The following is a 12,920-nucleotide window of genomic DNA, read 5'->3' as shown; positions in this document are numbered from 1 at the left end:
ATTGCACTTTACTAGTTGAAACTTTGTAGTGCATGTTGTGTGGGAAAGATGTTTATGGTGTTTTTCACTTAGTCTTAATCTTGAAGTCACATGTTATTTGATTGTCGGACTTGATCCTTTTGAGAAAGGCATAAATAACAATCTCACCACTGTTCACTAGCCAATCATGAACACCTTAGTGCATATCATAAGATTTTGTGCTCGAGAAAGTGTAGCACATGCACAAAAAGAACATAAGATGTAGCCTCGGTTTAATTGCTTAATGCTTAAAATTGGTGTGTACTACTAGGCTTCATGCCAATTCACTTAATTAAAACTGGTGTGTACTATTAGGCTTGATGCCAATTCACTTAATTAAGAGGCTAAATTCAAGAAACTTACATGATTGCAAGCTTATGTTCTAGGAGATGTGAGAGTTATATGATGTAACTCTTTAGGTAATAGTCTCTTTTGAATTCTATGTGATGGATTTTGTAGACTTTGTGATTGATTACTATTCACATATCACTTCACATGTATCTCAAGCTTTTGCTAGTTGCACATACTACACAAGTTACTCTTTGCTAAACATTGTACATGTTATTGTGTGTGTTTTTGGTCTGACCAGCCAAGTTTGAAAATACTTTGAGTATTTTGCAAAACATTTTTTTTGCTTGAGAATTTAAAAGGAGAATGGCTGAAACTTTCTTTGGAGAAACTGGGATTAAAATTTGGGTTTTTAAAAAATCATTCCATTTCATCTCATACTCATGCATTTTGTTTCGTCAATTTTAATGCTTTGAGGAGTTATTTTCAAAAAATTGGTTTGAGCTTTTCAAAACTATAATTTTTCTTAAAATATTGTGAGTCGCTGCCTGTTTCGATCGATCCAATTTGTTTTTCGATCGATTGAAAATACTTAAAATTCTTTTAAAAATCCCGGATTGATTCGGTCGATCGAATGTGATTTTCGATCAATTGAAAGTCGCAAATCAGGTTTTTAAAACACTGTTCTTGACTGATTCAAACACTTTTTCAAAAAGTTTTCAAAACTTTTCTTCTCTCTCCGACTAGGCAAGGTTCCACAGTTAATTTTTTGTCATTTTCCTTCGAATTTTTTTGCAAAGATTCTCTTTCCTCAAGCCAGTAAGTCTCTTTTGCCCTTTCTTTTTGAGTTTATTTTCATTTCTCATGCATTTTTCATGCATTTTCACTCAAATTTTCGGACCTTTTTTCTTTTTGGGATTTTTGTTGATTCAAGCCCTAATTTGTGAAATTGATCAATGGGTTTTTGTGGGGACATGATATAAATATGATCTTGATGGTTTAATTTGATCAATTTTGGGTTTTGTGAATAATTAAAATTCTAGGGTTTGTATTGAATCCGAATTGGGGATTTTGTTCAATTAGGTTGAAATTGATGAAATTGGCTTATTGTTTTGATGTAATTAAGCATTATAATCTGTGTGTTGTGTTGTGTAATGCTCAATTCATCAATTTGTTTCAAAAATTATCAAGTGGTTTTTCAAATTTTTGGGGTTTTTGTTAGAAACTCTATGCTCAAGCCAATTTTGTGAAATTGAACTTAATTTGAACTTTGTTTACTGCATTAGTACATGTATCATGACATTGTAACTGTTCATGCATCATATAGATTTTTGTTTTATAATTTTTTTGTGCTAACTTGCAGTCTGCCCTTGGTTTTTGTTTCTTTTGGTTTTCTCTTTGTGCCTTTGTCCTTTCCTTAGCACTATGCCTAGGAAGACTAGGGCTTGTAGGTCTATTCCCTCACCTACTCCTTCCCCTCCACCCTTTGACCGAAAGAGGTTTCCTAGTGAGAAAAACCAAGAGATTTATGATAAGCTGAACCTTAAGAGGAAGATATGGTCTGAGCGTTCTGTCATCTTAGATGAGCTAGATCCTGCCTTTAGGGCGAACTTTGAGCGTAGGGGCTGGTTACCCTTGGTGGATATTTCTGATCCTCCTACACCTGTTACCTTGATTAGAGAGTTCTTTTCGAACATCTCTATCTGTGTCTATGATTCTAACACTTTAGTAAAGAGTTGGATAACAGGCGTAGAGTACACCATTACTCCTAAGGTAGTGGCTGATGCTTTAGGGGTACCTTTGGTACAGCACCCTGTCTACCCTTATGATGAGTCTCTTTTGTTGAGTGATGTCATGTCTTACATCACTGGATCTTCTATCCGGTGGGGTTCTGATCCTAGGATCACCACTGCTGAACTTTCTGAGTTACACTATCTCTTCTTTAGGATAGCGTGTCACTCTTTTTGGCCAATTTCTCATCTTCACACCATTCCTCTCGAGCGGTGTGTATTTTTGTACGCTCTTGTCACTGATGCTCCTATCAGTTTTCCTCATTTGTTTCTTCGTTCTTTGAACGAAGTTTATAGGAGTTCATCTTCTGCTCATGCCCTTGTTCATCTTATTTTCATTCATAGGATTTTGCTATATCTTGATCTTGGTGGCTTCCTTTCCTCTGAGCCCGTTCATGTGATTGCTCCTATAAGTGTGTCTTTTCTTAGACAGAGGGCTGCTTATCTTCGAGTTGGCTCTAAACACCCTAGGTCTGAGCCTTCTGGGTCCGCACCTCCTCCCTTTTCTTTTACAGGTCTTGCTGGTGAGGCTGTTCCTGATCTTGATGCTGCTGCTGTTGTTGCTGTTCCTCCACCTCCATCGGATGACTTTGATATCCGTCGTACTTTGGAGACTGTCATGACCGTTCAGGCGGCTCATGGTCAGCTTTTGGTAGACTTATTTGACGAGACCCGTGCTTTGCGTGTTGATCTGGCACATCTTCGTTCACCCTCACCACCTCCTTTTTATGATGGAGTATGATTGCCCTTTGGCATTCCGTCACAAAAAGGGGGAGTAGAGTTTGTAGAGGAGTTTTGTAGTTAGGGAGAGTTTTGTTTGTTTTGAGGAGCTTGTGGAGATGTTAGATTGTATCTAGGCGCTTCACCTTGTATATCATTTTTTTTGGGATATTCATGTTAGGGGGAGTAACATTGTTTGTGATATACATGATATATTCGTGATTCTTGTTTTAGTTGGATTCACTGTTTATTGATTTATATTTATGAGTTATTCATTGATATATGTTTTTATTATGTGTTGTGTGAATCATACAAGAATGTTATACCTGTTTATATACTATTTTCTGTCACACATGCGTTTATGTGTTTGTTGAGTATTTCAAGAATATACAGGTTGATTCAATTAAGCTGCTGTCTACACTTGCAACTGATGGATAGTAGTTAGGATTGAATTTTAGTTTTTATGAGCATTATTTATGTAAAGGGCTTTTACTTGTAAACTTTGAGCTTTGTGCTTGTGTTTTGTCATGGATTGCCAAAGGGGGAGTTTGTTAAGTTCTAAAGATTTAGGAATTTATGTATTTAGAACTCTAATTTGTATTGTTGGCAAACCATGATCAAAACAGATTGTTTTAGTCTTGTTTAAGCTTGCTCAAAGTTGTGTCTTTTATATAAAGTTGGAATCGAGAGGCTGCAGATGCATTGGTGCATTTCAGCCTGGCTCGATCGATCGAAAGAAAGACTCGATCGATCGAATCTCGGCCAGAATGCTTTTTTGCAGAGTTTTCCAGCTCAGCCCTAACTCATTAAACGTTTTGGGTTTTCTGTTTTTACCCTAGGTATAAAAAGAAAAATCCTAGCCACGTTTTTAGAGTTGCTCTTGTTGTATTGTTGCTCATACTTTTCTGTTTTGTGTAAATCTCTTGTGAGATCTAGAGGAGCTTTCCTTTACACAAAGTTTAGGGTTTTCAAGGTAGAGATAGTATCAATATCTTAATGATCAACTCAGTTGCTACCATTGGAGCTTAAAGAATAACAAGCGTGGATGGTTGTAGTTGATTAGAGAATCCAAGAAAGAAGGAGTCCGTGGATTCGGAGTTTGCACGTGGTCGTGTCAGTAAGTTCTACTAGTGGGTAGCATTAGGAAGTCAAGCGGGAGCTTGTAAGTCCTTTTGTATGAACTTCGATTCTTTCATATAGTGGATTCAAGTTTACCTTGAGGACAGCTAGGTCAAATCCTTCCTAGGTTTTTCTCGTGTGGTTTCCTGGGTGATCATATCTTTGTGTCTTTTATATTTCCGCTGCTTTATATTCTTGATATGATTGTATGTTTGTGATAACCTAGATTTGCATAAATTGACTACGTTAATCACTTGCTAATTAACTAGGTTAATCCGGTTGGTTTAAGGGGTCTAAAACCATTCAAAGGGAATCTTTCTCGATAGTAAATAGCACATGCATGACACTCATGTGGGCTCCATACATGGAGAAAATACACCGTGCATGTTTCCTCCCTTTCACATTAAGGTGGACCCCAACACCATGCATGGTTATGGGATCCTTCTCCATGTGAGAGGGGAGGAAACATGCATCTGATGCGTAGTTGTGGGATCTACCTCCATGTAAGAGGGGAGAAACATGCATTTGATGCGTGGTATCTCCTGACATACAACCATATTGAGAAAAAAGAAAAAAAAAATCTGTCCATAGAAAATTAAATGGTACCAAAGGTGATTTGACGTATGGGGGTAGGTGTGACAAATACTTGTCGTTTAGCAACTACTCCCTCTATCCCAATTTGTTTGTCATGTTTAAAAAGTCAAACTTTCTAAGGGAACATCATTTATTGTCTTGTCTACATTATAAAAATATATAAGTTTACAAAACTACCCTTAAATAAATTTATTAGCTTTTTTTTTAAGAGTTATTCTTAATGAGTCAACTAAAAAGGTGCCCCAATTAGATCGATTTTTAAAAAATATTAGTTAGTTTTCTTTTTAAATAGTTTTGAAAATAAAGTAGCTATATAATAGGAACATTAGTAAATTAATGACTTTTATTTTTAGAAATAAGACAATGTTTTGGGACATCCTAAAATGGAATAGATGATAAACAAACTGGGACGGAGGGAGTATGTTTTATTAGCTTGAAAATGACTTCTTTCTTTTTCTTTTTCTTTTAATTACCTTTTTTGAAATATGAAATTCTTTTATTCTTCATTTTTTTGAAAGAGTTAAAGTCGGGCACGTTGTTACTGTATTTATCAGTTTATGGCTATGACTTAACCTACCACTCCATCTCCACGGTCAAGATAGGTTAAGCAAGCAACTTATGGTCAAGTAGCTAGCTAGCGGAATAGACTTAGCCTTAGCCAATAGCCAATCCTTACCCTTTAATTTAGGGATGACAATAGAGTAAAGTAGGACGGGGTTAGATCATAGGTGCATTGTCCCCTCCTTATCTACCTTTTGAGTAGGGAAAACTCACATGAGACTGGAGTGGGGTAGGTTGGGATCGGGGTGAGGTTTTGATGCCATCCATAATTAATGTGCATAATTGTACGGTACAACATATACACAATGGATTATAAATTGGGACATTCACCTTCAAACTCCAAACAGGGAGGAAAATTCCTTCAATCTATTTACACAAATATTAACACTAAACTAGTTTGGAGGAATCTTCTTCAACCACTGTATGGCAATTTATAAAATTATCCATTTGTATAATTTAAAAAAGTCATGTGACTAAAATTATACATGATGATCTCTTCAATGGCTATATAATGGATTGGAGGAAGATAGTTATAAATAAGTTTAGAGCTAAACTTTTTCCTTTAAATAATAGATGTAGATGGTCTTATGAGTTGACACATAATGTGTTGAAAGAGATTCTTCCAAATCAATTTGGAAGAAAACATTGTCCTTACAAATCACTTGCTTGGATGGATTAGATTAGGTTGAGTTTGAGGATTTTTTAACCTAACCCAACCCATTACATGTTTTGTGCTTAGAACAAAACTTGGGTTTCTAACAAATATTTGAACTTTTTTTCAATAAATTATTGAATTTCACATAATATACCTAAATTCTGTTCCAAATTTTCAAATTCATCATGTCTAATTCTCAAAATACCAAAATAGATCAAAAAAAAAAAAACTAAAATTAGAGTAATATATATATATATATATATGGTGTGTCGAGTTGGGTAAGATGAATTGAAACCTGAAGCTCAAAATAATATTCCAAGCCACCAATACACAAAAAACCAATTCGAGGCATCGGGTTGAATTGAGTTAGTTTCATTAGGTTTGTGGGTTGGATACACACCCTTATTAGCCTATGATGAAGAATTATTATGAAACATACAAAATACACTTTTAATATAAGGCAATTGTGTAGTCCTCTTTAGTTTAAAATATAGTAGAGTTCCAACTTAACGTTTCATGAAAAGGACTTTGCCCCTTTTGTTATTATTTTTTGTTGGCTTAATAATTTTTTTTATAATTATGTCAAAGCCCACACTAATTGACCTTAACACCCTCATCATTTCATTATAGTGGAGGAAGGACATTACAACCTTGAATACTTAAGGGACAAAACTTAGGTATAGTACCTTAGATGTTGTTCCTTAGATTTCTCTCTTAAAATTTAGTCATGTGGCTACTTAACTAAATAATATACTTCCATCACATAAGAAAAAATCCAAATGACAGAGTTTTAAGAGGGGAACCTAAGGAATAACACCTAAGTACTGTACCTAAGTCTTGCCCATACTTAAGGGTGAGAAATTGCAATCCATCATTTTGTTATTTTATTATTATTTATTTTCTAGCCCTTACTATTGCTGAGTGGCACTTGCTTTGCTACAACTTAGTTTATGTATGTCCTTAAGTAATAATAATTAAAAAATAAATAAAAGGAAATTCCCTAAGATTGGCACCATTTGCATATTTGGTTGAGGTGAAAAGGAGGGAAGAAAAATGAGAAAAATGGTTGTGTTTCCACTGTTAATTAGTTTTCAATTCCTTGTCTTTTTCATCCTCAATTAAATACACATAGTTGAAAATTAAAAAAATTTCTATAATCTCAATCAAATAGAGCCTCAAATAGATTAGATACTATGGAAAGAAAGAGAACAAAATAAAAAATAAAAAACTAAAGAAAGAAAGTATAGCACGTGGCTTGGTCGGTCACTCAGTTGTTGTTGACTTGAAAGTTTGCCCTGGCGTTCAGTTCTCTATTTCATCATTCTAGCCCAACTATTCATATTTTGATTTACTATGGTATAGAATGCTAAGCATTGTTCAACACTTTATTTTGCTTACCACTATCGATATGTTTAATTATTATTATGTACTTAGACTTATATACATACTAACTAGCCACACGCTCTTTGCATGTATGGTGAGGTTTTTTTTTTTTTTTTTTTTTTTTTGTGTCAAAATTTTCTCTTTTATTTTTCTGAAAAAATTTGACACTAAAAAGAAAAGGCAACTAAAAGTCATATAGAACAATTAAAATCATATGAATAATAAAATGATAAATAAATAAAAAATCACTAAAAGAACTACCTTGTAGGAAATGACTACTCCATCTTGAAAGAAGAAAAGAAAGAAGTTTTTTTTTTTTTTTTTTTTTTTTTTTTCTAGATTAAACCAAGGAAGAGAGGCATTAATTTATGTTCAATTTTAGTAACTGACTTGTAGTACAGAAGGAATAAGGAGAGATGAAGGTGTCTAATTTTAAGAGATATAGATAAGTATCTAAAATTTAGGAGTGTTTAAATTAGTGCTTTTACATATTTAACTTTATTATTTAAATTTTCTAAACATATGAATTTGAAATTATTTTAGTATGTAAAATAATACTCAAAAACAATCATTTTATTAGTAGTATAGATATTTTTTCCCTTTCATTAAAAAGAAGAAAGATGCAAGGCATCAAATGACTCCAACGAAGCAGAAAGAGGGGTGAAAAAATAGGACACTTCAAAGAAAATGGTAAACTAAAGAAAGACTGACCCTTTAGTGACACCACGTGATTCAGAATATAGAAATCATATGTGGTTGAGTGTTGAGAACAGGGCTTTGGATTAAGACGATGATGCAAATGACAATACTGATGAGACATTTTAAAATTATATCCAAAATAATATATAAAACGAATGAAATTATTTGCTGCAATGTGAATGCGGTCGGTCACCAATGCAAGAGGGTTGCAGGCAAGCCACAAACTCACCAGCTAAATAATTATTGGGGAAGTCGGCTCAGACCCAGATTGACAATGCTATAACCAAAACTATTTACGACCCATGAAAAGACACAAAAAAACCATTGTTTTGATGCATCTTTGATTTAGTCATGGTTTTACTACATACGTCATTCAAACCGAAGTTTTCTCCTATAATTGCTTAGCTGTGTCACCAAATTGTTTCTGCCACAAAATTTGGCTCTCATGCGCTCTATTGCACACACAAATCTGCACCCCACTCATGACCCTCCATCTTTCAGTATTTTTTTCTGGACAAAAAATTCTAGAAAGTGGATGTTCCACTCCAGAGCATCAAATTTCTTAATCCTATTGAATTCTATGACTCAGTCTCAATAAGTGGAACCAAGAAAAGTCTCAAAAGGAATTGATTTGTTTCACAACTAGCATTCCAGTATGCAATTTCGATTGTTTATAAGATGATATCTCTTTATTTAGTAAATTTTGAATTGAAATCATTTCTGCCATTATCTTTATACTGCCTCTTTTCATTATTCCAAAATTAGATTTGAAAAGAAAAGGGACCACTTGCGAGGGGTCGGGGTTCCAAAGAAGAGGTTTCAAGTATATTCTCAATCAAAAAATAAATGTTTAGCATTTTTTTTAATCCTACCAACCTCTGTTTTCAAGATTGTAACGACTCAAATCCAAAATCCCCCTAAAAATCCACTTTTTTCAGTTTTCAAAATTATATTGATCATTTCTTTCAAAATTATCAATGTGAAACAAATTTGAAGGCAAGTGCAACAGGTTGGTCTCCTTTCAATTTAGTTTGCAATGCAATTTCTACATTGACTTTTGTATATTTAGTTTAAATACTAAGGCCACATGGTGATCTTCTCACAACATGTTTTATGTTTTGTTTCTAGATAGATTATGATATCTTTAAACAAAATTGACATCATCAACCATGTCATCATAAAAGAAAAATCCATCTAAAGAGTACATCCAAATTGTTTCAATTGATGGTTATGATTTTTGATTCTTGGGTTTTGTTTATTATCAAAATGTAGTATAACCTAAGGTGGTGTGAGTGACAATAATTGTTTGATTTTTTTTACCTTTATCTTTTAAGTCACAATTCTTTAATTCTTTTTATTATAATTTTTGCTTTTTTTTTAGAAGAATTTTTTTTTTCTTTACAATAAACAGCATTAACGTTTTTTTTTCCCAAGAAGGACATAACTATATTTCCATTGTCATTTTTTTTCTAATTAAAAACTCCCTTTTTAGGTTGATAACAAATCTATAATTAATTGGAAAAGATTTTATTAAAAAAATGATAAAGAAATTAAAAATGAATTGAATATATATGATGCACAACATATGAAAATCTTGGTGACTGGATAATATATTTTGGATTTCATTATTATTTTTTTTAGTGACAAGGTTCCTGGCCAGATCTCATTATTAGTATATAGAAATTTTGTAAGAAAAAAAAAATTGCTTTGCTTCATCATAATTTTTTTTTTTAATAGACTTCATAATTTTTTGTAGTTATTTTAAATTTTTTATCAAAAAAAAAAAAAAAAAAATCGTGCAACACAAGGGCTATTAGCTAGTATAGATAAAATTAGAGCACAATGTTGAGTATATAATTTTATAATTCTTGAAAATTTTATAAAATAGCAATGCTGTCCAATTTTAGGGGCCATTTTTTGCAAGGCGTGGAAGATTAATAATTTAATATTGCAATTTTATACGATACTTTGGAATCTAACAAATTTGGGAAATTGAGAGATATCTTGATATTTCAAACTCCAAAAATATTGTTTAAAAAAAAAAATCCAAAGATATTAATCAACCAAAGATCCATAACCCATAATTTTAATAACTTCAAAGAATCATATATATATATATATATGCCAAAATTGGCAAATGCCCCTTTCACACAAACTTTCCAGCATTTTACCCTATTTCCCAAACTAATTAGGGAAATGCTTCTGTTTGAAACTCGATTTTCTAAAAATCAAAATCGAGTTCCAAATGTAAAACTCAATTTTTGGAACATCGAGTTATAGTGAACGTGGACTTAGAGAATTTTTTTTTTTTTTGAAACTCGAGTTCCATGAATTCTAGTTCATGAAACTTGCGTACTTTACATGGAACTTGAGTTCCAGAAAAAAAAAATAAAAAAAAAAATTTATTTTTGGCTCGCTATAACTCGATTGTTCAAAAATTGAGTGTGTGTGTGTGTGTGTTTGTGTGAAAGGGGCATTTGCCAATTTTCTCCTATGTGTGTGTGTGTGTGTGTGTGTGTGTGTAATGCCAAAACTGAGAGAAAATCCAATTAGACTTCAAATTGCATTTTAATTAGAGTTGAATTTTGCGCCATGTGTTCAATCTAAGTTTTTTTTTTTTAATTTAGAAAACAAGGAGTCTAATATTGTTGTTCCTAAGAACAATAATTGATAAATAAATAATCTTTAAATAAGCATTTTAATAATAACATTTCATAAGTTTTAGATTTACCATAAAATTAGAGAATAGTTAAGAGATATTACCCCGATAATACTTTAAGGTTATCTTATAAGAGGATAAATAATTTATCGCTAATTCATGAGTTTTTAGACAACAGAGTTGAGGCATGGACCATGTCCCTATCTTGAGATGATACATGCCGTCTACGGGATTTTTAATGAAGTAGACTAATGATGAATCAAGAAAATTCACCAATGAGTCGCACGATACTCCTTTCGCTTTGTATGCTAACCTGCATGAAACAAAAGAGAAAACCTATCGAAGGACACCGGTGTGGTGCCGGCCAAACACCCTCCGAAGGTTAAGTCAGAAAGTATTCTCACAACTCTAGAATGCTAGAGAGGGGTTCATTATGCGTACCTTGGCTTGTGAGGGTATTGGGGCTTTTATAGTGGCTTGAGGTTGACATCCCTCTCTTGGCGCGGAAGTCTTTTCCTTATAGGACTCTCCTTGTAGAACCCTAAACGTGATGAATAAGTCTCCTCCTTATGCGGAAGATCTTTACCAAATATATAAGATTTCCGGAGTCCTACTGGCGCAAGGACTCTATTTGGGCCCTTATGAGAGTGGGTCAGAATATCCCCCATTGGGGGCTCAACAGGCCCATGGACAACTAGCCCAACATCCTTCACTCCGTCCATATCCGGCCCGTTCACATCAGGTCCGTCCAATGGAGGCCCGTGCAAATGATGGATCTGTTTATTCGGGCATAAGCGGACCATACTCGATCCGTTCAGTCACATAAGACATCCCAAGATATTTTGTCCCTTTCAGTTGCCCCCTCACCCGATGGGTCCGTCAGCAATACTGAACGGACCCATGGGGTGACGGATCTAAAACTCGGTCAGGCATACAGGACACCTATATCCGTAAATTTTCATCCGTACATTGCTGGATCAGGAGCTGATGCATTAATGTGTTGTGCCAAGTGTCATCCTGTCAATGGCTGTTGTTTTGGAACGAGGCGTCGCTTCATCTTCCGTGCACTCCCAATATAAATATCAGTCCTCCGCCCCTCATTTCCTCACTTGCTGCTAGAAGAGATTTGTCAGAGCGAGTCCGTCACGTCTGTCAGAGCACGATCTGTTCACTCAAGCATCCGTCGCTCGTCGCATCTTACTCCAAGCTTCTGGTGAGTTATTTTATATCCGTCCTTTCTTTTTCCTTTTGCATATATTTGTACTTCATGTGTCCGTCGTTATTTCCAACCCCGTCAGAGTCTTAGGTTTTGTCATTACATGTAGGCCATGTCTAGTGCGTCAAGTAACCAGTCGGTCGTTCCCGACGGGGCGGATTACGAAGGGGTTTACCCGTCAGGTCCCAAAGACCGCGACGTCCCGAGCGAGAATAGTCCGTCATCATCTTCCTCGTCCTTAACACATGAGGGCCTGGAGATGATCGAAGTCCAAGAGGTGTCAGACGACGAAGAGCAACTAGTAAGGTCCGTCGTGGGGGAAGATGGACTTAGGGAGTTCGTCTTGCCCCCAGAGTGGACGGTCCATGCCTTTACGTCAACCATCAAGGAGGGTCACTTCAATACCCTTAGGGACCGCTACCAAATTCCAGACCACATCCCACTCCGTCTACCGTATAAATCAGAAAAATGTTATTACGAAGGGGTTGACGGAGTGGGCGTATATGAGCAAGTGCTTAAGGCTGGTCTGAGGTTCCCGTTGAGTTCGCTACACCGCGAACTCTTAAACTATCTAGGCATCTCCGTCAGCCAGGTGTCCCCCAACGCCTGGAGAGTCTTTATTGCCATGAAGGTCCTATACGGAGCCATGTCGGACGGAGCGAGGAGGCTTTCAATAAAGGAGTTCCTCCATTGCTACCGTCCGGACGAAATCGACAAGTCGAGGGGCATGTACAGCTTTGTCCCTAGGAGTCCCGTCCTGAAGGTCATTTATGAGACCTCGGACTCAAATAGGGACTGGAAGAGTCGCTACTTTTTTATGGAAGGAGAGGACTGGATGTGTCATCCAGGGGAGACAGATTTCATGCCCGTCGACACAGTTTGGGGCATTTTAAACTCATCTGGTATGGTCCGTCATAAATCACTCCGTTCATTTATGTAATTGGTAATGTTTCTAACCTCCGTCTTCTATGGTGCAGTTCGACGGCGTCCCCAAGTTACACTTGAGGAATTCAGTTTCCTTAAGAGAATTTTTTCCAAGACAACACCAGAGGAGAGGACGTGGGCCAAACTCGTCAACCTCAATACTATCTATTGGTATTGTGACGGTCCCGAGCCTACCCCGGCGGCTTTAAAGTACGAGAAACAGACCCGTCTGCGTAAGTCCGTCTACCCTCTTGACCTTTTTTTTTTTTTTTTTTTTTTTTTTTTTTTTTTTTT

The sequence above is a fragment of the Quercus suber genome, unplaced genomic scaffold, assembly GCF_002906115.3.
Source record: "Quercus suber isolate HL8 unplaced genomic scaffold, Cork oak 2.0 scaffold_34, whole genome shotgun sequence".
NCBI lineage: Eukaryota > Viridiplantae > Streptophyta > Magnoliopsida > Fagales > Fagaceae > Quercus > Quercus suber.
Note: the sequence above shows the minus strand (reverse complement) of the source record.